The following is a 24,579-nucleotide window of genomic DNA, read 5'->3' on the forward strand; positions in this document are numbered from 1 at the left end:
AGGAAGATGGTTTGGAAGAGAAAGTTGGAGGTAGAGCGGTCCCAGGCCCCAGAAAGCTTTGTGGACAATGCAGACAGTCTTGAAGTTGATCCTTGCAGCCACTGGGAGCCAGTGAAGCGATTTCAGAGCTGGAGAGATATGATCCCTGGGCTTGAGGCCAAGGACAAGTCTTGCATTCCTGTTCTGGATAAGTTGTAAAGGTCAAAGAGTAGAGGCAGGAATATTTACAAAGAGGCTGTTGCAATAGTCCAGCCTAGAGAGGACCAGAGCTCTGGACGAAAGTGAGAAACAGAGGAATACCTCTGAGGAGGTGCAGCTGATAGTTTGACTTCTTAGAGACGTCAGAGATGTGAGGAGAGAAGGAGAGGGTGGAGTCGAAGATGACAGCAAGGTTCTTAGCCTCACAGGAAGGAGCAGGAAGAGGCCCAGAGTGGGCGGCCATAGAGAGAGAGAGGAAAGGAGGGAGCGGGTGTCCCAATGAGGAGTATCTCAGTCTTACTGGCATTAAGGGAGAGATCATTGTCGGCATACCATTCCTGAATTTCGGCCAGACAGTCTGGTATGAGAGAAGAAGTAGAGGTGGCTAAGGGGAGCCTGAAAGAGAGCTGAGTGTCATCCGCATAAGATTGAAAATTAGAGCAGAAAGTAGCGATGCAGTGGGCAAGAGGTGCCAGGTAGTGGTTGAAGAGCCAGGGAGAGAGGTTAGACCCCTGGGGAACCCCACAAGTAGAGAGAGGGATATAAGAGAGGAAAGTCCCCGTTGGACCGGAGAGGGTCAGTCGGTGAGAGAGGAGGTCATCCAGGCCAGGGCATGATCAGTAATACCAAGGTTGTCCTGGAGACGATTGAGCAGAATGGCATGGTTGACCATGTCAAAAGCAGAGGACAGGTCAAGGATAACGAGGACAGAAGGGATGTTAGAGTCAAGATTGGAGAGCATGTCTTCACGGGTATTCAGGAGAGCAGTTTCCATCCTTCTGGCAGCTCTGAAGTCAGACTGGTGGTCGTGGAGGCAACCAACAGATTCAGTATGTAGATTAAGCTGGAAGAAGGCCAGCTTTTCCTAGAGTTTGCCCAGGAAAGGATTGATGGAGATCGGGCGATAGTTAGCCAGAGAGGAAGGATCGGCTGAGGGCTTCTTTAGAAAGGGGTGTACAAGAGAGTACTTAAGGGGTAGGGGAAAGTTCCAGTGGCAAAGGAGTGATTGCAGAAATCATCCAAGGGTGTCGATGTGGTCCTTGATTGTTCTGGATGAACAGGGGAGAACCTGCTTTGATGAGACTTTCATAGATTGGACTTGTCTAGAAACATTGTTAGGGGTGAACAGGGGAAAGGAGGAGAGACTGCCTCAAACGGGCCATGAGTGGTAGAGGAGGAAGAGGAGGTAGAGGAAGAGATGGTGGACAGGATGTCCTGAGTTTTAGTGGTGAAATGAAGGCCAACGTTGTGCAGAGGACCTGGGAGGGAACAGGAGAGGTAGAGACTGCAGCAGTATTGGCCAGCTCCTTTCAGATTTTGAAAAGATCGGCCTAGTACTGATTTTCCTTTGGTTTTTAGGTTAGGTTAATGTTTGTCTCTGATAGCACATGTTGCTTCTCAAATAGATTCTTTTTGACCCCTCCAACCACCACATTTGCAATTACATGCTTTGATCCTGTCATGAGAAACCGCCTGATGCATGCAGGGTGGCTGAGAGGAAGTGGAGGTCTTTGGGCGCATCCTCTGACAAACTGGCCTGCTGCCTGTTCTAAAGGCAATACAGACTCTGTCCTGTCCAAGAAGAAAGCCCACATCCAAGCCCACATCTCTGGGGCCTCTAAAAACAAAGCCAAACTCTTTACAATCTGCAAGGAGCTGGCCAATCCCTCTGCACAGCTGTGGCTTTTCACTTCACCACTAAAACTCGGGACATTCTGTCCTCTCTCTCCTCCTCCTCCTCTCCCTCTACCCCTCTTGGCCCCCCTCTCTCCTCCTCCTTTCTTCTATCCGACAACACCTGATGATGTTTCTAGACTAGTCCGATCTATGAAAGTGTTGTCCAAACAGGTGCTCCCCTGCTTCTCCAGAACCATCAAAGACCACATTGACACCCTCGCTCAAGCCTTGGCCAATTTCTGCAATCACTCTTTTGCCACTGGATCTTTCCCCTCTCTCCTCAAGCACTCCCTTGTGCACCCCCTCCTTAAAAAGCCTTGTGCTGATCCTACCCGTCCGGCAAACTATTGCCTGATCTCTATCACTCCTTTCCTGAGCAAACTCCTGGAAAAGCTGTCCATCTCCCAGTTTCTCCAGCATGGGGTCTGGCATGGATTCACATGCTCATGAATATTCCCCGTCGTCAGGCTGGGAATCCTCGGTAAAGAAACAACCAGTATCAGTTTCGTTTCTGATCTGTCTTTCGTAGTAATAACCAATCACTGGTCTCTGCGTCATACTGACCACAGCCAATGACTGCCCTCTACCTAAGCACCGCCTCTGGCAGCCATCTTCAGATTTTTACCGCACGTTCATGTGTTGGGATCCTCGTGCAATTGCTCTCGAGCGTTAGTGCTATTTTTTTCACGTTTTTTTCTCAAAAACTTCATTTTTTCGGTCAAAAGAGCCTCAAGCTCCACCGACTCTCTATCCGATCAACGGGGACCCGTGTCGGATTCGTCTGCGCCCCTCAAGGGTGAAGATTCGTCGAGCTACGCTTTTGGAGGACTCCAGAAGTTTCTCAGGCCCGGTCATGGCCCAGGAGAAGGTAAGCTCGACGCCCGGAAAGCTGTTCAGGGTCTGCCCTGGATGCCAGCTGCAGAACGTCTTCAAGGAGGACGAACACTCCTTTTGTCTCTACTGCCTACATGAGGACAAGACGCACGTGGAGAAGGACTGTGCGTTTTGCGGCAACATGTCGGAGCGGACCATGAAGGACCGCCATCAACGTCTCGCCAACTGGCTAGAAGGGAAGAGCCCGTCCGGCGAGAAGAAGAAGAAGAAATCTGAGCGGTCTTCTAGGACCTTTGAGGACGCCCCGGCGACGGGGGTCCAACATAAGGCCAAGCACCGCGAGTCCGCTGGCACCGGGAGCGCCGAAACGGTTGGGCTCTACGGGCGCCAGGCAGGGCGCACCCTCCCCGGCACCATCAACTGGAGAGGCCCCACGAGCCAACGCTCTGGGTCGGGTAAGAGGAAGGCCGAGCACCCGGCGAAGCTCCTGGAGAGGCCCCGGTCGAGCTCGAAGGCCCCATCGGAGGGGGAGCGAGGCGGTGTCCCCCCTCAAGGATAAGGCGGTGAGCGCACCTAAGGTGGTGAAGGCCTTAATCCATCCGGCCAAGGCCTCTATCGAAACTGTCGCGGCGGCCCTGGCTCAGCCTGTGCAGGCTACACCAGTGGTGGCGACCTCGGGGCTCAGAGTCTCCCTGCCACCTCGGAGGGAGTCATCTTTTGTGCCCATCGATAGGACCCCCGTGAAATCCCCCGTGGGGAAGAAAAAGGGGGGGCAGGGCGTCGTCGTAGATTCGGCCTCAACCTCGAAGGAGGAGCTGGTCAAAGTCTTAAGCCACGGCCTCGGCGTGGAAGAAGACCGACCCGTCGGGATGGATCCCGACGCAGGTGACGACGACATCGTCGAGGGTACCGACGGGGCCCCTGATCGCCCGTCGGATACCCCTCTGCCAGCGCCGCGAGACAACTCGGCGGCCATTTTGTTGGCTATACAGTCCTTATGCTCAGAGATAAGGACGAGACTACCGTTGCCGACGGAACCTCTCCCGTCGGGGGACCCAGAACCGGGACCTTCTGGTGTTCCCCCTACCAAGAAAAGAAGGATCCACCCTCCGCCTCCTTTTCAGCCGTCGCGCCCCTTCCAGCCCTCCTCCCCGTCCACCCGAGGGGATGATACGGGGACTGACACGGCAGCGACGGGTACGGACAACGAGGTATACGACGAGGATGTACCGTCGTCGCCTCCCACCAGGGCTTCTCCGCCCGACGAGATTGGATCGTTCCACTCCATGATCTCCAGGGCATCCGAGCTTTTTCAACTATGCCCTGAGGAGAAGAAGAAGGAAGGTTTCCTTTATCAGCGGCGCGAGGCCAAGAGGAAGACGGTCCTCTCAGTGCCTCTATTGGACGACATTTTGGATGAGGGCCTCACCCTCCTCAAGAACCCTTCCACGACGCCAGCTAGAAGAGACCGGTACGAGAAGAAGTACCGGGTCCCGGACACGGCCCCCCTGTGCCTCCGGGCGCAGCCTACCCCGGACTCCGTCGTCTCCGCGGCGGCCAGGAAGAAAGCGGGGGGGGGTGCGGCCTCCACATCGACTTCCCCACCGGACGGTGAGGGAAAGAAATTGGACGCTATGGGACGCAGAGTCATCTCGTCGGCAGTGACGACGATTAAAGCGGCCAACACCTTGGCTATCGTGGCCCGCTACGACAGGGAGCTCTGGTACAAACTGGCTCCCCTGCTGGACTTCCTGCCGGACGACAAGAGGACAGAGGCCCTGGAGATCCTGCAGGAAGGTGAGGTGGCTTCGGACCACACCATTACCGTTGCGACGGATATCGCCGACACTGGGTTCCGCCAGTTGGGCAACGGCGTTTGCCTTAGGCGGCGTGGATGGCTCAAGGCTACGGACTTCCGTCAAGACGTTCAGACCAGAGTCCTGGACATGCCCTTCGATGGGAACAACCTGTTTGGCAAAACAGTGGACGATTCCCTTCAGGCCATTAAAGCGGACACTGGGACGGGCCGGGCCCTGGGAGTTCTGCAACAACGACGGACGCCCTTTCGGAGCAGCGGAGGCAAGGGCGCCTCCAAAGGTTCCGGCGGCGGTTTCTCCACCTACCGTCAAGCGGCCCGCTCGTCGTCTCAGGAGGCCTACAGAGGACGAGGCAAGTCTGGCGGACCCCGCCGTCGTCGCCAAGGAGGTCAAGGCGGCAAAGCCTCGGCCAAGCAGGATTGAACCGGCCGTGGGGTCGGGCCCCCACCGAAGCACCCCGGTGGGAGGCCGGCTGGCGAGCTTCGTCAGCGTGTGGGAGTCCATCTCCACCGACCGTTGGGTGCTGGACGCCTTGGCCCGGGGCCACGCGCTCGAGTTTCAAAGAAGGTGTCCGCGCGTCCCCCCCGTGGCCAGGAAAGAACTTCACGTCCCTCAACTTCTCCTGGAGGTAAAGGCGATGCTCAGGAAGGGCGCCATCGAACTCGTCCCAAAGAAGCTTCGGGGCTCCGGAGTGTACTCGAGATACTTCCTCGTGAAGAAGAAGACGGGGGGATGGCGCCCCATCCTGGACCTGCGACGTCTGAACAAGTTCATCAAGGCGCAAAAGTTCCGGATGGTCACCCTCCAGCACGTCCTGGGCCAGCTGGAGGAAGGAGACTTCCTGTCGTCGTTGGATTTGGAGGATGCCTACTTCCATATTCCCATCCTAAAGGGGCACCGAAAATTCCTCAGGTTTGTGGTCCAAGGGCGTCATTACCAGTTCAAAGCCCTCCCCTTCGGTCTACGGTCGGCACCCAGGGTGTTCACCAAGTGCCTCGCACCGGTGGCGGCGCAGCTGCGCCGCGAGGGGATCCACATCTACCCCTACCTGGACGACCGGCTCATCCGAGCCACAACGAGGGAACTCGCCGTGGTTCACACGGCAAGGACCGTCCAACTTCTCACGGACCTGGGATTCTCCGTGAACTACGCCAAATCCCACCTGGTACCCGCGCAAGACGCTCTGTTTCTGGGAGCGAGGCTCAACACAGTGTCCCTTCTGGCCTCCCCGTCGGAGGAGAGGACCAGGACCATCCTGGGCAAGGTGCAGCGGATGTTGGTGGCCGACGCGGCCAAGGTGAGGTCCATCAAGTCCCTCCTCGGAATGATGTCTTCCTGCATCTACCTCATTCCCATGTGCAGGCTCCGGATGCGCCCGTTGCAGGAGTTCCTGGACGCGCGCTGGATCCAAACGACGGGCAGCTTCGAGGAAAGGATCACACTCGACGAGAGTTTCCGACGAGCGATCCGGTGGTGGGGCACCCGCGCGCATCTGACGGCGGGCATGGACTTCCAGACCCCAGCCCACCAGGAGACAGTGACCACGGATGCCTCCCTGGAAGGGTGGGGAGCGCACACCGAAAATCTGCACGCAAGGGGCCTTTGGCTCCCGACGGAGAAATCCTTACATATCAACGTCCTGGAGCTCCGTGCAGTGTTTTGGGCCCTCAGGTCCTTTCTTCCGTCCCTCAACGGCAAGGTGGTGAGGATCTTCACCGACAACACCACCACCATGTTTTACATCAGAAAACAGGGCGGAACCAGGTCCCCAGCACTGTCCAAGGAGGCGCAGGACCTGTGGCATTGGGCAGACGCCCAAGGGATGTTTCTGGTGCCGTTTCATCTGGCAGGGATAAAAAACACCATCGCCGACTCACTCAGCAGGGAGCTGCGCTCGTGCCACGAGTGGGAACTACGGCAGGATCTAGTGGATCGCCTCTTCCGACGGTGGGGCACACCCCAGATCGACCTGTTCGCGACGGCGACGAACTCCAAGTGCCGGAGGTTCGCCAGCAGGTTTCCCCAGGCGAGGAGCATGGGCGATGCTTTCTCGTTCCCCTGGGAGGGCCTGTTCCTCTACGCGTTCCCTCCTTTGCCACTGCTAATCCGGCTTGTCAACCAGCTCAAGAGGTCACGGTGCAGGATGATCCTCGTCGCACCTGCGTGGCCGAGGCAGATATGGTTCCCGGACCTTCTGGACTTGTCAGCGTCCCCGCCAATCAAGCTGCCGGTGGACGCGGATCTGCTCTCCAGGGAAGGAGGCGCCATCCTCCACCACGACCCGAAATCGCTGATCTTGCAGGCCTGGTTCCTGCAGCGCTAGAGTTTGGAGGATACGACATACCGGCCGACTGCAGAGAGGTTCTTGCAAAGGCCAGGGCATCCTCGACTCTTAAATGCTACGGACACAAATGGAAGAGGTTCTCTGTCTGGTGCCACGCACAGAAGATTAACCCTCTACGGATTACGGCTCCCCAAGTTCTGCCGTACCTGCTGACGCTGGCCAAAGCTGGACTGGCACACGCGTCCATCAAGATTCATCTTGCTGCGATCTCCCGATACACCAGAACCACGGGACGGACGTCCTTGTGGTCTCATCGTCTGGTGAAAGAGTTCATGAAGGGACTGTTCAGATCGTTCCCGCCGGTGAAGGCTCCGGCCCCGGCGTGGGAGCTCAACGTGGTGCTGACCAAGCTCATGGGACCTCCGTTCGAGCCTCTGCACTCGGCCCCGTTGAAGTTTCTGTCGTGGAAGACAGCGTTTCTTGTGGCCATCACCTCCGCACGACGGGTGGGAGAGATCCAGGCCCTTTCCTGCGAGGCCCCGTACTTGACTTTTCACGACACGAGGGTAGTGCTCAGGACGCACCCCTCCTTCATGCCCAAGGTACCGTCGGACTTCCATCTCAACGAACCCTTGGTGTTGCCTGTATTCTTCCCGTCGCCTTCGTCGCCGGCTGAGAGGACTTTGCACTCGCTGGATGTGGCTAGAGCGCTGAAGTTCTACGTGGACCGCACGAAGTGTTTTCGGAAGACGTCACAACTCTTTGTGAACTTTGGACCTGTCAATCAGGGGAAGGCTCTCTCGAAGGCTTCCATTTCCAGATGGCTCTCCGGCTGTATCATGTACTGTCATCGGTTGGCAAACCGACCGCTGCCCGGCCGTCCGAGAGCCCATTCCACCAGGGCGATCGCAGCTACCACGGCGTTCCTTTCTGGTGTGCCCCTGCTGGACATATGCAGGGCTGCTACGTGGAGGTCGACGCACACCTTCTCGAAGTTCTACTGCGTCGATCGGGATTCCAGGGAGGAGTCCAGGGTCGGCCAAGCAGTGCTGCGCAACCTGTTCGCCTGAGGTGAGCCTGGTGAGGAGGTAAGATGCTTAATGTTGAGTTTGATGCAATGCTTAATGTTGAGCCTTTGCCACCTCCCGTGGTTGTGCATGTGTGTACTGCTATGTATTCTTTATTCATGAGCATGTGAATCCATGCCAGACCCCATGCTGGAGAAGGAACAAGTTACTTACCTGTAACTGTTGTTCTCCAGCATGGGTCTGGCATGGATTCACATGCGAACCCTCCCGCCTACCCCTCTGCGGCTCTTCACTTGGTCATACTGCCACTTCACGTGCTTCCAAATCTGAAGATGGCTGCCAGAGGCGGTGCTTAGGTAGAGGGCAGTCATTGGCTGTGGTCAGTATGACGCAGAGACCAGTGATTGGTTATTACTACGAAAGACAGATCAGAAACGAAACTGATACTGGTTTTTTCTTTACCGAGGATTCCTAGCCTGACGACGGGGAATATTCATGAGCATGTGAATCCATGCCAGACCCATGCTGGAGAACAACAGTTACAGGTAAGTAACTTGTTCCTTATTCTCCACACTGAATATTTTGGTTGTCTACATGACCATCAGTCTAGCTTCGGAGCAGCCAGAGGCATGGGAACTGCTGAACACCCATGAAGATCTGCTCACTAATCTTGATTCCAGCCTGTTCTCTGTTCTCATCTCCTTGAACTTTCCTCTGCTTTTGACACAGTCAGTCACACCATACTGATCAATCGACTCTGTGAGAACCTGGGCATTACGGATCAGGCCCTCAAGTGGTTGACCTCCTTCCTCCTGAACCGACCCTCCCAGGTCCAACTTGGATCCTTTCTCTCCACAGCTTCTCTGTCCACCTGTGGTGTTCCCCAGGGCTCTATCCTCTCACTCTGGCTCTTCAATGTCTACTTGGCCCACCTGATCTACCTTCTCCCCTAAATTTCATTGATATACGGATGACACTAGGCTCTCTTTCAGCTCCTCCTCTTGCCTCTCACTCATTCCTGACTGTCTATCCACGATTCAGGGTTGGTGTGCCTCCAATGATCTCTGACTTAATGCCAGTAAGACTGACATCCTTCTCATTGGGACCCCTGCTCCTGCTTTCCTTCTCTCACTCTGGGCACCCTCCTTGTGCCCTCTTCCTTTGCCTTCGTGTGAGGCAAGAAATCTATGTGTCATCTTCGACTCCACTCTCTCCTTCTCCAGCATGGGGTCTGGCATCGATTCACATACTCATGAATATTCCCCGTCGTCAAGCTGGGAATCCTCGGTAAAAGAAAAAACTGTTTCACTTTCACTTCAAAACTGTATTTCGAATGCATTGTGCCTTCCCACGTATTCCTTATCTTTGATAAATCCACTTCCAGCTTGCTGGCCTCGGAATTTCTTTTCCAGTAGAGGGCGCTGCGCGTCAACGTCCCTCGAAGGCCTCCGTATCGGCGCCGACATCACCATAGGTATAAATAGTCTTGTGCAGCGTCCGTTGCTCAGTTCTGTTTTTCTGTGCTTCGTAAGCCTCGGAGACGCAATGCTTGGTTCCCCAGTGAATTTTTCCTAAACTTTGATTTTCTTAAAGCAATCTTCGAATCTACAATGGCATTTTCGTCCGCTTCATCAACACCACGATCCGGTTTCAAAAAATGCTGGGATTGTGGAAAAAAGATGTCGTTAACCGATCCTCACAGGATCTGCCTGTGGTGCCTGGGCCTAGAGCACAGGTGTTCGCAGTGTGAGGAATGTATGTCCATGATGGCGAAAGCCTTGAGGGAGCGTAGGGGGAAGCTGGAAAAAGGTAAGACCGTTAAATCCTCTACCCCTTCGAAATTGTCCCTGGTCGAGTCGAGACATTCGTCTCCTCGTCATTAGAGAAAACATTCCCGCTCGAGCCGATCGACTCATCCAGATCGAGACATACCAAGAAGAGGCGCTATAGAGCACCTTCTTCTTCATCTTCCAATTCACCAGAAAGGGTCACCTGCCCCACAAAACACAGCTCTCCAGCTAAGTGGGAGGAATTTCGCGAAACAATGCTAAGGGTCTTCGAGAACGCGGCCTTGTCCCCCTCAGAGATGCCTGGAGGTGATATCCCGGGTGGAAGACCCGAAAAAGAGAAACGCTGTGAGTCGTTGACCTCAGCAAATAAAAATGCGCCATGAACCCTCGAGTAGAGACAAGGGCCCTTTGCACAAGACTGCGTAATCGACACCGTAGTCGAAGGCGCCTTCAACTCATAAGACGACGTCATCGTCGCCGACCCCAATGGAGAAGCCATTGAAACCTCATGCCCCGACCGCACCATCGGCACTCAGGCTGTCGAAGGATCCTTCGAAGGCGTCGAAAGGGGTTCGGCCCCATCGACGACATTGAGTAGAATTCCGATTCCCTCAACGACATTGAGGCCATACTCAAGTATATCGACGCCGTTTGTGAGTTTGTCGAGACCTATGACGTCTACATCGACGACTACAACCCTATCTCAAGCAGTGTCGACCAATCTGGCTCCCTCATCGCTTGAAATGGGTTTTACTCCTTATCCACGCTCTGACTACTTCAGAGCTTTTTCCTCTATTTATGAGGAAGGGGAAGACTCTGATAATGAAGGCCTTTTGGCTTACAATCTACAAGAATTCCTATTCCAGAGGAGCTAATATCAGAGTCAGATTGAAAGATCTTCAGGAGTCTTTACTGGATGCCAGTGGCATAGATACCTCCCCAGAGGCAGACTTCGGCAGACCAGAACCTGGGGAGCATGCAGAGATGTCTTATAGATCTCTCATGGAGTTTATGGGGTGGTCAACACCTGCACACTCTTTTCACCAAGATGACTTAACAGACATCTAAGATAAGGGACCTCAAGAAGACCCTATAGTTCCTTTTCATGCAGCATTACAGAGAAAGATAACTGCAAATTGGGAAACACCGGAGATTACCCCTGCAGTAAACAAAAAGCTCTCTGCGAAGAACAGAACGTCGGCCTCAGATCCTCTGTACTTAACTAAGCATCCAACCCCAGAGAGCTTGGTAGTACAGGCCGCGACTTCGTCAGGCAGGCAATCGGCGTACCCCACAATACCACAAGAGAGGGACGACAAAAAATTTGACGTATGGCCAAAAAGTTCTTCTCGCCATGCAGCATGGCACTTAAGTCAGTTAATTAACGCCACTTGCACGCCAGCGAAATTCAGCCACACCTTTTGGGAGTGTGCTCCATCGGTGGCTGACCGTCTCCCAGAAGGGGAGAATGAGATGCATTCTTGAATATCATCAAGGACGGGAAAGATGCCATGTGTGGGCCCCTCCAAACAGGTCTCGACTCTGCTGACAGCGTCAGCAGAGGCATGGCGGCCAGTACCACAATCCGCAGATTTGCATGGTTGCGGAAATCTGGTTTTGCTCTGGATGTACAAGCCAGAATTCTAAATATACCCTTTGACGGCAACTCTGTTTGGCAAGAAAGCTGATGACAGTTTGGAGAAATTGCAAACCTCCAAAGCGGCAGCCAAATCCCTTGGGGCTGCAATTCGTCAAACTCCAAACCGCCCCACAGGTACGTCCTGGAGGGGAAAGCCCTTTTATTTTTACTCCGCATTCGGAAAAGGAAGATGGCAGCCAGCTCATAGGAGCCAAAGACTATTTACCCATGGTGGACAGGTCAAAGGTACCAAGTCCGCATCAGCAGGTGCTGCCTTACCCTCAGCATCTGCGTACTCTGCTCCAAAACCCCTCTGAGGTCTCTCCACACAAAACACCAGTAGGAGGCAGGTTAACTCAACATCTGACAGAATGGCAGGCTATTACGTCAGATGCTTGGGCATTGGAGACAATTGCCCAAGGTTACTGCCTGCCTTTCCTACACACCCCTCAGAGTCATCCACCGGGAAGCAACTCTTTTAAGTTTCCAGACCCGCTCCTTATGCAGGAGATTTTAGACCTGCTAGAGAAAGGTGCAATAGAACCGGTACCTGTAGCAGAGAAGAACAAGGGCTGGTACTCCCCATACTTCCTAATACCGAAAAAGGACAGATGATTGAGACCCATCTTGGACTTACGAGAATTGAACAAATTCAGCAGAAAGGACAAGTTCAAGAACCCTTTCTCAGATCCTTCAGGCCCTCCAGTTTCAGGATTGGTTGGTATCTCTGGACCTTCAGGATGCTTACTTTCATGTGCCTATCCATCTCAAGCAAAGAAAGTGCCTGAGGTTCGCCATTGGCAGCTCTCACTATCAATTTCGGGTTCTGCCATTTGGCTGACCTTCGCCCCGAGGGCCTTCACCAAGCTAATGGCGGTCGTGGCAGCAAGTCTAAGGAGGGGAGGGATTCATGTCTAACCCTACCTGGACGACTGGTTGATCAGAGCAGTGTCCCCGGAACAATCTCAGATCCATCTAGATGATGTTCGCCACTTCCTCCACAAGCTGGGCTTCTCCCTCAACTTAAAGAAGTCACATATGATACCATCACAGAGACTCCAGTTCATTGGAGCAGTCCTGGACACATCCCTGGGAATAGCCTCGCCACCAGAAGTGAGGGCTCAAGATATTCTACAGATGGTGACCAGATTTCAATATGCCGCCCAGCTTCTACCAGCCTTCGATTTTTTGAGGTTGCTCTGCCTCATGGCATCCTGCATTTTTCTAGTGCCAGAGGCTCGCCTGAGAATGAGATCTCTCCAGTGGGCACTAAGGACCCAGTGGTTGCAATTCTCAGGAAGGATGTCAGATCTCCTACAAATACCGAACAGAGTAGCACAAGACCTCCAGTGGTGGGCTTGTCGGGAGAACATCTTGAAAGGAGAACCGTTTTGGCAACCATAGTTGGAGATAACAGTAGTTACGGACGCCTCACTCACAGGGTGGGAGCCCATACCAACGACTTAACCATCAGTGGTCGTTGGTCTCCATCGGAGTCCAGAATACACATCAACCTATTACAGCTGAGAGCAACCAGGCTAGCACTGAAAGCTGTTCTGCCATCAGTACAGGGAAAACATTTTCTGATAATGACAGACAACACAGTGGCTATGCACTACCTCAACAAAAGAGGCGTAGGGTCACTGCCACTGTGCAGAGAGGCAATGCAGCTCTGGTTCTGGGCAATTCAAAAAGGAATCTCTCTATCGGCAGTTCACTTAGTTGGAGAGCAGAACACAGCGGCGGACGCTCTGAGCAGGCAGACCACAGTCGTCCACGAGTGGGAACTAGCTCAGGAAGTCCTTCAAGAGATCTTCACCCTTTGGGGAACCCCTCAGGTAGATCTGTTTTCAATGAGTGTCAACAGGAAATGTGAACAATAATGCTCAAGGGAATTTCCCCCGAAAGGAGTGAGACTTTTGTGGTGGACTGGGAGTTTCCACGTCTGTACGCGTTTCCTCCAGTCCCCGTCATTTCTCACGTAATAAAGAGGCTCAGGAGATTCCGGAAACCCATGATTCTAATTACCCCGGATTGGGCCAGGAGAATGTGGTACCCGGGTCTCCTAGACATGTCCATCTGTCCTCCGATTCATCTTCCACAAAGAGAGGATCTTCTCTCGCAAGAGGAAGGTCAGGTTCTCCATCTGGATATCAGGACTCTCAACCTTCATGCTTGATTTCTGAAAGGTTGAGATACAAAGATTGGGACCTCCCAGATGACGTAATGGAGGTGTTGCTTTCGGCCAGAAGGCCAGCAACTACATCTTTATGCCGCTGCCGTTGGAACAAATTCTGCAGCTGGTGTAGAGATAAGGATATTGACCCTTTTTCATGTAGTACACCGATGGTATTATCTTTCCTGCTATATTTGGCAAATTCAGGGCTTCAAGTTGGCACAATCAAGAGTTACCTCGCTGCACTATCAATCTTTAAACGCACGGTTGTGTAACCTTCATATTGCAAATTGCCTCTAGTCATTCAGTTTCGGAAAGGGTTGACTAATGTCCCCCCCGCCCCCACCTCCTTTTTAGGTCCCCCTGTGGGATTTAAATCTAGTCTTAAAATTTCTAATAGGCACTTCGTTTGAACCTCTTCATTCCTGTCCATTAAGGTTTCTCACTCTAAAAACAGTTTTCCTAGTAGCCTTAACTTCTGTCAGAAGAGTGAGCGAACTACAAGCTTTATCTTACAAACCTCCACATACTATTTTTCACAAAGATAAAGTAGTTCTTCAAGTGAAGCCGAATTTCCTCCCAAAGGTTGTCTCAGAATTCCATATCACACAAAAAATAACCTTGCCTTCATTTGACCCTCCTCCTCACCCAGGGAAAGAGGAAGAGAGATTGCACAGGCTTGGATCCAAGGCGTGACTTGAGTTTTTGCATCAACAGACTTGCAAGGATTAGGCAAGTAGACCTGTTGTTTGTGGGGTATGCAGGACATAAACTAGGTTTACCCATCATGAAACAGACCATCTCAAGATGGATAATTCTAACTAACATAGAGTGCTATAAATTGGCAGGAAAAGACCCTCCTCAACACCTCAGGGCTCATTAAACCAGGGGTATCGCAGCCTCGTCAGCTCACCAAAGAGTAGTTCCAATTAAAGACATCTGTGCGGCTGCCACATGGTCGTCCGCACATACTTTCACCAAATTCTACAGTCTAGATTCCTCCACTAGCCAGGAGACTAAATTTGGGAAAGCTGTGTTGCACTCTGTGCATTCTTAAAATTTTACTCCCGCCTACTGTGCACATTACTGCTTTGGGAGTCTATTAAAGATAAGTAATACATGGGAGGACACAATCCATTTGAAGAACAAGTTACTTACCAACTGTAACGTTCTTTCGACTGGATGTTCCTCCCACGTATTCCTTATCGCCCCTCCCATCCTTCCCCGCAGTAAAACTTCCCTTGTAGTTGCCGCCTACGCTCCTTCAAGGGTACTAACCATATCATACTGGACAAACGCAGCACCACAAAACGGAACTGAGCAACGGACGCTGCGTGAGACAATTCATACCTATGGTGACGTCGACGCCGATAAGGAGGTCTTCGAGGGACACCGACTCGAGGGAAGTTGACGCGCAGTGACCTCTACTGGAAACATTTTTCCGAGGCCAGCAAGCTGGAAGTGGATTTATCAACAATAATGAATACGTGGGAGGAACATCCAGTCGAAAGAACGTTACAGTTGCTAAGTAACTTGTTCTTCTCCTCTAAACCAATCACTGTCCTCTAGGTCCTGCTGCCCCATCCAATGACAGTCCTCTCCCTAAGCTCCACCACTTGTGGCCATCTTCATATTGTTACTGCATGCTTCAGTGTTGGGAGTCCTCAAGTTACTCTCCTAACTAATTTTGTGTTTTTTGCACATTTCTTCAGAAAAAGTTAAACTTTTTGATCGATATTTGCTTTATCGTCTTCGACGAAGGACAGAGACCGGCAGCTGGGATCTGCTACCCGCAAAGATCTTCGTTTACCGTCGGATCGCCTCAAAGTTTCAAGAGGGTCCGCCCTTGGGCCTACTTCGCGCCTTTCAGCATGACTGAAGAGAAGAAGGAAAGTCGAAGCCTCTTCAAACTCTGCCAAAATGTGCATTAAGAAACGTCTTTGTGGAGGATCAGCACCATAAATGTTTATATTGCCTGCATCCGGACCAAGATGAGGAGGGATGTGAGGTGGCTGTGGTTTCTCGAAGAAAACCAAAAAAGACTGCTACAGAAGACTGTCAGCGTGGCACAAGTCTAGCAAGGCCATTGACTCAGCCTCGGAGCAGGGTCAAGCCTCATCCAGTACCGGCCGGTTCGAGGAGCGTACTCCCTCCGGTAGGAGGTTGAGATCCTTTGAGGACGCCCCACTTGTGGGGGCCCATGAGAAGGACAAGTTCTGCGATGCTAGCTCCACTGGGTTTGCTGCTGAAGTGGGTCCCGAATCGGACAAAAGGCGTTTGCCATCACCGTCAGCTTCCATGGTGAGCCTGCCAACAAAAGGAACATCTTCGAAGAGAAAGTCACTAACACCGTCCAAACGAGGTGTGTCCGTGGATGAACCGAGGAGGCACAAGTCCAGAGAGGACTTGTCGAAACGGACTAAGACCTTGCAGCATGCCAGATCAATTGAGTCGACAATGGCACTGTTGACAAAAGCAGCCACGAGTACTTCGTCGATGAAGTCAACAACGTCCATTATGGCAGCTCTGAAGGAGAGCAGGTACAAGAAGTGGCGGCCGCTCCACGGGTGTCCTTTCCCCCAAGGCAAGATATGGCTGCGGAGGCAGCGGCAAAGGTCAGGAAAAGAGCAGGCGGCCGCAACGACCCAGCAACCTCCTGAGAGGGAGAGAGGGAGGCAGTCCACCCAGTGGAACCTCCCCGGTATGTGGACCATCGGGCCGCTCCAGATAGGCCGTAGCAGATCTACTCAAGTACCAACGAGGGAGAGAATGATCTGCACGATGGGTGCTTCTCAGATCTGGAAGGGGGAAGATCTGGGGACGGTGGACCTGAACCCCCTGCTCGCAAGAGAAGACACATCATCCCAGACCCCACTCCGCTGGCTCTTTTTACCCCTAGACCTATAGACGTGTCTCGGGACATTCCAACAGCCCTGCACACTGGTCACCAAAATCCAGCAAAAGATGCCTCCATCGGGGCCTACACCGCAACGGGAGACGCCAGAGCCTCCGAAGTAGAGCTGTCCTCCACGGAAGCGAAAGTCCAAATGGGGCGCTGGTCCGACTCCTCCACCACCACCACATTGTCGTGAGAAGACTCCACCTGGAGCCCCAGAAACGCGCACGGACACGGCTACGGGCACTACCGTGGACGACAATTTCATCGCGGCTGATGGAGAAACGCCACATGCGGACAATCCCCATAGGGCCTCCCCACCGGACGAAGTTGGATCCTTTCATTCTGTCATGTCAAAGGCCTCTGAACTGTTTCAGTGGGTTCCCGAGGAGACTAAGAAAGAGGGTTTCCTGTACCAGCGGCGCGAATCAAAAAGAAAGACCATCATATCCATTCCCTTCCTGGACAACATCTGGGAGGAAGGCCTGGCTCTAATGAAAAATCCAAGTACGGCTCTGACCAAGCGGGACAGATTGGAGAAAAAGTATAGGGTGCCAGATTCAGCTCCCAGGTGCTTAAGGTCTCAGCCCTCACCTGATTCGGTGGTCTCTGCCGCAGCCAGGAAACACTTGGCGAACTTGTAATTGGCGGCCATGGTACCTCCGGATCAAGAGGGGAAGAAGCTGGATGCAATGGTCAAGAGAATAATGTATACAACAGCCTCTACCATCAAAGCAGCTAACGCCCTTGCCATCTTGTCCCGATATGACCTGGAACTATGGTTCAAGCTGGGGCCTATCCTGGACTTCCTGCTCGAAGACAAGAAGCTTGAGGCACTAGAACTCTTTCAGGAAGGCTAAGTGGCCTCAGATCATGCCATCACGGTGGCAGTGGAGATCGTGGACACGGGTTTCCACCAGATGGGGAACGGGGTGTCGCTGCATCGTCAAAGTTGGCTGAAGGCAACAAACTTCCGCCAGGACGTTCAGACTAAGGTGCTGGATATGCTGTTCGACGGGGAGAACCTCTTCGGAAAGGCAGTTGATGAGTCTTTGCAGGCGATAAAGACCGACACAGAGATGCCACGCTCCATGTGAACTTTGCATCAGCGACGCTCGTCGTCCTTTAGCTCTTCCAGAGGGAAGCCAGGAAGATCTTCCAAGGGTTACAATACCCCATACGGGCAGCCTTCATGCTCTTCCACTCAAGAAGCATACAGGGGGCGCTCTCAAGGTAGCAGAGGACAGCGGCGGCTACGTCCGCGGGGCACAGCCCAGACCCCCAAGCAGGCCTGAACCGGCCGTGGCCTCAGACCCCCACCTATGCACCCCAGTGGGCAGCCGGCTGGTGAAGTTTGGCAGCACGTGGGGAAAGATCACCACAGACAAATGGGTACTGGACGCTCTCAGACAGGGGAACACCTTGGAGTTCCAAAGCATGTGTCCTCATATCCCTCCGATTCAGCCACAGGGACAACACGGGCCACAGCTTCTGGCAGAGGTGCGGGCTCTTTTACAGAAGGAGGCAATAGAACCCGTCCCCCAGAGTCTCCGGAGCTGCGGAGTATATTCCAGATACTTTACGGTTCGAAAGAAGAAAGGGGGGTGGAGGCCGATCCTGGATCTACGTCATCTCAACAAGTACTTAAACCCCCAAATGTTCTGGATGGTTACGTTGAAACACGTGCTGGGCCAGCTGAAATAAGTAGATTTTCTGACGTTGTTGGATCTGGAAGACGCCTACTTCCACATCCCCATTCACAAAGTCTTAGTTACTTACCTGTAACTGTATTTCTCCAGCATTGGTATCTTTCATAGATTCAGATGCTTGAATATTCCCTGTAGTCACACTGTGAATCCTCGGGGATAAACATTAATTATTAAAAATGTTATATATACATCCTTTCTCCCCTAGAGAATGCATGTAAATACTCCATTGTGGCCTATGAGCCACTCCATTGCGTAGTCTCTCCACCTCACTTTGGTCCTTTATGGCCCCAACCAATGAGGTGGCAGGGCATAAGCTCCGCCCCAGACAGCCATCTTGAGATTTTGAACCATAGGAACTAAAGTATGATGGGTGCTGAGCATAGGAGCAGCCTCTCAGGGGAGGCAGGTGGGGCGCATGTGAATCTATGAAAGATACCAATGGAGAAATACAATTACAGGTAAGTAACTAAGACTTCTCCAGCATTGGAGCTTTCATAGATTCAGGTGCTTGAATAGAATACCAAGCAGTTAAAGCATACCACCATATATATAATATTTCTGACAAACCTTTACCATGCAGCAACACCAAGGTTACATACTCAGGGAAAGGCGGTAAAAGAGGCTGATCCTACCTTATCCAAAGAGGTGGCGGAGCACTGCCTGTCCAACTGCAGATTCTTTGTTGGCATCTTCTGCTAGGCAGTAGTGCTTAGCGAACGTGTGCAGAGTGCTCCAGGTAGCGGCTCTGCAGATGTCCTTCAAGGGTACCCCTGCGTGAAACGCTACTGATGCCACTCTATCTCTGGTGGAGTGTGCTGAAGGCAGTCTGGAGAGGGAGTCGTCCTTCAATTGATGACAATGGGTAATGCATAACGAGAGCCATCTTGCCAGACTTCGTTTGGAGATATGTTGTCCTTTCGTGCGTCCCGCAAAGGCAATGAACAGTCTGTTAGATAAGCGGAACTCCTTAATTCTCTGCAAATAGAATTTCAAAACCATAGTCACATCTAGGGAATGTAAAGCTCTTTCCGCCTCCTAGGTATGGTTCCGGAAGAAAGATGGTAGAACAATGCGCTCTGTGAGTGTCATTTCTGATAAGACCGTGGGTAGACATTTTGGGTGTGTTCTCAAAATGGCACAGTCTTGCTGAAACAATGTAAAAGGAGGTTCTGAAGACAAGGCTTATAATTCACTGATCCTCCTGGCCGAAGTCATGGCTATCAGAAAAAACATTTTCCAAGATAAGAATTTTATTTTACATCTGTGAATGGGTTGAAAAGGGGGTTTCATGAGAGCCCTTAGCACAGTATTTAGGCTCCAGGAAGGAACTGATGAGGGCGTAGGAGGATAAGTACGCATCTGTGTTTCTGGAGTCGTCGTGTATGCCGATATGGCCGACAGGTGAACTTTGATGGAGGATAGGGAGAGACCTGTCTTAGCCAAATGTAATAAGTAAGGTAGTATCTTTTCTACCGAAACTGTAGGTGGGTTAATCGTAGATGTTTCACACCACTTAGAGAAGCGGGTCCATTTCCCCACGTAGGTGATCCTTGTCGAGAGGGCTCTAGAGGCCCTAATTATGTCCCAGCAGTCAGCCGGAAGGTTCAAGTTCATGAGTTTGCGCTGCTCAGGAACCAGGTCTTGAGGGAGAGGCTCGCTGGGTCGTGGTGGAGAACTTTGTGGTTCTGTTGAGTCAAGAGGTATTGATGAGCCGGGAGGCAAATTGGAGGCCACCAGGATAGATGCTGCAGAGTCGGGTACCAGATCTGTCGCGCCCAGTCCGGTTCTATTAGGATCATGGAACAATCCTGTTCCTTCATTCTGCGCAGAACTCTGGCTATATGTGGAATGGGGGGAAATGCATAAAGGAACTTCCCTGTCCAGTCCACCCAGAATGCATCTCCTACCGACTGATGTTCCGGGTACCTTGAGGCGAATGCTTGACATTTACCGTTGACCCTGGTGGCAAAGAGGTCGATCTGTGGATGGCCCCATACAGAGAAAACCAGTTGAACATCCTTTTCGTCTAGCTCCCATTCGTGGGACGACGCGTATTCCCTGCTCAGTTTGTCCGCCAAGACATTGTCCACTCCTGGGAGATGTTCCGCCCTGATCTGGACTTTGTGGTGTAAGGCCCATGACCATAGTGGTTGAGCTTCCTGTGATAAGATCTCTGACTTTGTGCCTCCTTGCTTGTTTGTGTAGTGCATGGAGGTTGTGTTGTCTGTCTGGATGGTCAAGACTTGACCCGCCACTACTGAAAGGAAAGCTTTTAGAGCCCATCGTATTGCCCTGAGCTCTAGGACATTGATGTGGAGCTGTGATTCTTGGTCTGACCAAGCCCCTTTTGTATGAAGGTCCGCCAAGTGTGCTCCCCATCCTGAAAGGGACGCATCTGTCCTTAAGAGAAGAGTGGATGTTGGCGCCTGGTATGGCATCCCTTGGAGCAGGTTCCGTGGATTATTCCACCATCAAAGTGCCTTGTGCACTGCCGTCGGTATCTGGACTACATTTTCTCATGAATCCTTGGCTTGTTTCCATTGGTGGTCCAGGGTCTCCTAGATTGGTCTCATGCGAAGTCTGCAATTTGGTATGAAAAATATACATGAGGACATCATGCCCAGGAGGGATTTGAAAGAGCGTACCGTGGTCGTCTCTTTTTCTAGGAACAATGATGTTGAGCGGAGGATGGCTGTTACTCTGCCGCAGATGGTCTTAGCCTGGGAATGGTGGTGTCGAACTCGGCCCCCAGAAAAAGGACCGTCTTGCTGGGTACTGGGCAGGATTTTATGCTGTTTATCGAAGAACCTAACCCTTTTAGGAGTTTTATCGTTTTTGATACTGCCAATTGAGCTTGACTGAAGGAGCTTGCCCTTATCAACCAGTCGTCCAAATATGGAAAGACCTCCGTTCCCAGCCTTCTGATGTTCGCTGCTACTGGCAACAGACATTTGGTAAATACCCTTTGTGCTGATTGTAGCCGAACGTGAGTACCCGGAATTGGAAATGTAGGTCTCCTATAGCGAACCTGAGGAACTGTCTGTGGGCAGGATGAATTGGAATGTGGAAGTATGCGTCTTCTAAGTCAAGAGTGGCTAGGAAGTCGTTTCTGTTTAACCATGGTAAGACGCCTTGTAGGGATATCATTTTGAATTTGATGCGTTTTATGTATTTGTTGATTGCCCTTAAGTCCAATATGGGCCTCCATTGACCCTTTTTCTTTTTGATTAGAAAGGAGCGGGAGAATAAACCTTTTCCTTTCTGGGAATAAGGAACTGGCTCTATAGCTGCTTTGTGCAGTAACTTTTGAACTTCTGCCATGGCGTTCCGCAGCATGTGTACTTTGCGAGGGGTGGGGGCAAGGGATGGAGGATGGTCTAGGAATTCTATGGTGTGACCCCTGCGGACCACCTGTAATACCCACTTGTCGATGTTATCGAATTCCAGCGTTGAAAATAATTGGCTTACCCTTTCCCCCACAGGTGTTCGCCATAGATGGGGAAGAATCGAATTGTCAATTCTGTTTGTTCTGGGCTTTACCTTGGGAAGAGCCGCGCCTTCCTCTCTGGGAATACCTGTTGGCGGATTGATATCTATTGCCTTGAAATGTGTTACCATGTGACTTTTGACCATAGGAGGAACGTGTATAGCCTCTGTCTTTTGACGCTGCACCTCGAAAGGGCCGAAAGGACCTGCAGTCTTTATATTTATCCTTCAAGGAACTGATGGCTCGAGCTGTATCTGTGTCCGTTTTAATTCCTTTAAGCTGGTCATTCTATCTTTTTGCCAAATAAGTCTTGCCCCTCGAAGGGTATGTCCAAAATTTGTGCCTGCACCTCAGGCCTGAAATTCGTGGCTTTCATCCATGCCTGTTTACTTAGCACCGTGCCGTGGTCCATTTGTTTGAAACCTGACTCAGACACATCGACAGCCGCGTTGATCATGTGGTCTGAAGTGGCTTCTCCGTCTGTAATGATGGACCTGGCTTCTTCCTGTAAATCTGCTGGTAGATGTTTGGTCAGCTTGGACATGCAAAGCCAAAGCTTGCGGTCAAACCTGGCTGTCATGGCTAATGCGTTGCCCGCTCTGATCGTGAGGGATTCTGAGGAAGACACCTTTCTACCCATGGCTTCCAGCTTACGACCTTCCTTGTCTGATAGTGCTGACAGTGGTGATGATGGGTTGGCTAATTTCTTTCTAGCCGCTACTGTGATGACTGAGTCTGGCTTAGTATGACCCCCTAAACCAAGCGCCGCCGAGTCAGGTGCCTTGTACTTCTTTTCAGGTCTTGAAACTAACGCAGGTGTGGATAAAGGCGTGGCCAGTATCTTCGAACCAGACTCCCATATGGTGTCGAGAAGAGGAATGGAGGTAACCGTTCTTCTGCGCTTGTCCCTGTGCTCGTAAAGCACCGACTTCTTTTCTTCCGAAGAAACTTGTATTTTGAACAAGTCCGCAGCTTTACCAATTATCGTATGAAACAATACCAAATCGTTCGGGGGTGACGAATCACCTGGTGAGTCTTTTTTCCTGGGTTTCTCAACGATGTAATCATCCCATTCACTGGGAGCATCAGGTTCCTGCGTAATCTCCCCTTCCTCAGGATCCGAAAATTCCCTGAACGGGTACTGACACAGATGAAGGCACCGTAGTTGGATCTCGAACTGGCGATCGAGGTCTATGAGGTGATGCTGGGGAGGGGACTCTTGTGGGTGAAGCACTGAGTGTTCTGCTCCTGGATCTGCGTGGATGCTCAGGTGATCGTGCTCTTTTCTGTGGTCTACTCCTGGCAGGGGAGTGTCTGGGTGTGCTATGCCGAGGTGAAGTATCCCTCAGGGGGGTTCTTGACTCCTTAGGTACAGAAGACCTATTCTTTTGCTCTTAGCGCCTGTTAAATTCCTTGATGATTCTTTGCATCAATGCCATGAGTACCAGGTCATAAGGATCAGCCATGTCCTCTGAATCCGGTGTCCAAGGAAGGCTGTTTTCCTTAGGAATGAGGAAAGGTTGTTCACCAAGTGTTTCTGTGTCCTAGAACTCCTGAAGAATGACATCTAGGAGTTCTGTCATATCTTTTAACGGGGACAGTTGTGCTCCAACTGGCTCAGGCGTATCTGGAATTGGAGAAGCTGGTCCCAAAGACTTGTGAAGACTGCTCACATTGGATGGTTTATTCCGTGACGTCAGCGAATGGTGTTGTGGGTTCTACTTCTTCAGAAGACACCGAATTTTTTGGAGTCGTCGACGGTACTTTCGTCGACTGTGGTTTCGCTGACGATGGCTTCGTCGACGGCGGTTTCGTCGATGGCAGTTTCGTGGGCGAAGACTTTGAAGATGGTTGATCTGTCGATGAGAGCTTCGTGGACGTGAGCTTCGACGATGAGTGATGAGCTTCCTTCGATGATGACTGCTTCGTGGACGATGACTTTGACGACGAGGATTTTGTCGTGGACGATGAGGTTTGGAGTGTTGTCGTCGTTGACGGTGGCTTTGTCGACAGCTTGGTCGACTGTGAGTCCCTGACCTTGCTGCCGCTCGTGGATGGCTTCTCCGTGGATGACCGACCCACCCCCCCCACCCTGGCTTTTTTAAAACGCCTCCTTACCTTTGGAGATGGTTTTTTCTTCAAGAGGACGTGTTTTGTGGTGTCCTGAGTCCAAGGAAGGCATAGAAGAAGTGGCTTTCAACTTTCTTTTAGCCTTAGAAGTTTGTCTCTCAGATGGTTTAGTAGACGATACAGGAGCTGTCTTGGCAGACTCCTCGTCAGATGACAGACCTTTGGCTTCTAGGTGTAACAGAAGTCTCCTGTGTCTGTCCTGCAGGGTTTTGGTGGAGAAAGTTCTGCAAATGTCATATTTGTTGATGTCATGTGGATATAAGCAGTACATACATTGATCATGTGTATCCTTCATGTAGACCAGTTTCTTCCTGCACCTCGTGCAGTCCCTGAACAGGGAAGGCTTCTTGGCAGGCTGAAGCTCAGCCATGCTGAGGAGAACTTTCACTCGATGAAAAAGTACCAACAAAAACGTTTCTCAGAGTCCAAAGACTCAGAATATGAAGCACCTAAGGAGGGGAAAACAGTAGAATATATTGGAAAATATATACTACACACAAAATGTGAAAAGAATTTCGAAAGCTCAGAGAGCTAGAGTATTCCTTCTGTCTGATAGACTGCGGTGGAAAATATGAAGATGGCTGCTTGGGGGGGAGCTTAAGCCCTGCCACCTCATTGGTTGGGGCCATAAAGGACCAAAGTGAGATGGAGGGACTACACAATGGAGTCGCTCATAGGCCACAATGGAGTATTTACATGCATTCTCTAGGGGAGAAAGGATGTATATATCAAATTTTTAATAATTAATTTTGATCACCGAGGATTCCCAGTCTGACGACAGTGAATATTCAAGAATCTGAATCTATGAAAGATCCAATGCTGGAGAAACACTGCAAGTTTCTACAATTCGTAGTTCAAGGTCAGCACTACCAGTTCAATGCACTGCCTTTCGGCCTGAGGTTGTTTACGAGGTG

At 51.6% G+C, this 24,579-nt stretch overlaps 1 protein-coding gene across 4 annotated transcripts in view; it reads left to right on the plus strand.

Moving 5' to 3' along the window:
* LOC138491614 (nuclear body protein SP140-like) overlaps positions 1 to 24,579 on the plus strand; it is a 3,009,150-nt gene that overhangs the window by 1,595,037 nt on the left and 1,389,534 nt on the right. The window lies entirely within an intron of this gene.

This window comes from Ambystoma mexicanum, chromosome 10, assembly GCF_040938575.1.
Source record: "Ambystoma mexicanum isolate Mex_15411 chromosome 10, UKY_AmexF1_1, whole genome shotgun sequence".
In the NCBI taxonomy this organism is placed as follows: Eukaryota; Metazoa; Chordata; class Amphibia; order Caudata; family Ambystomatidae; genus Ambystoma; species Ambystoma mexicanum.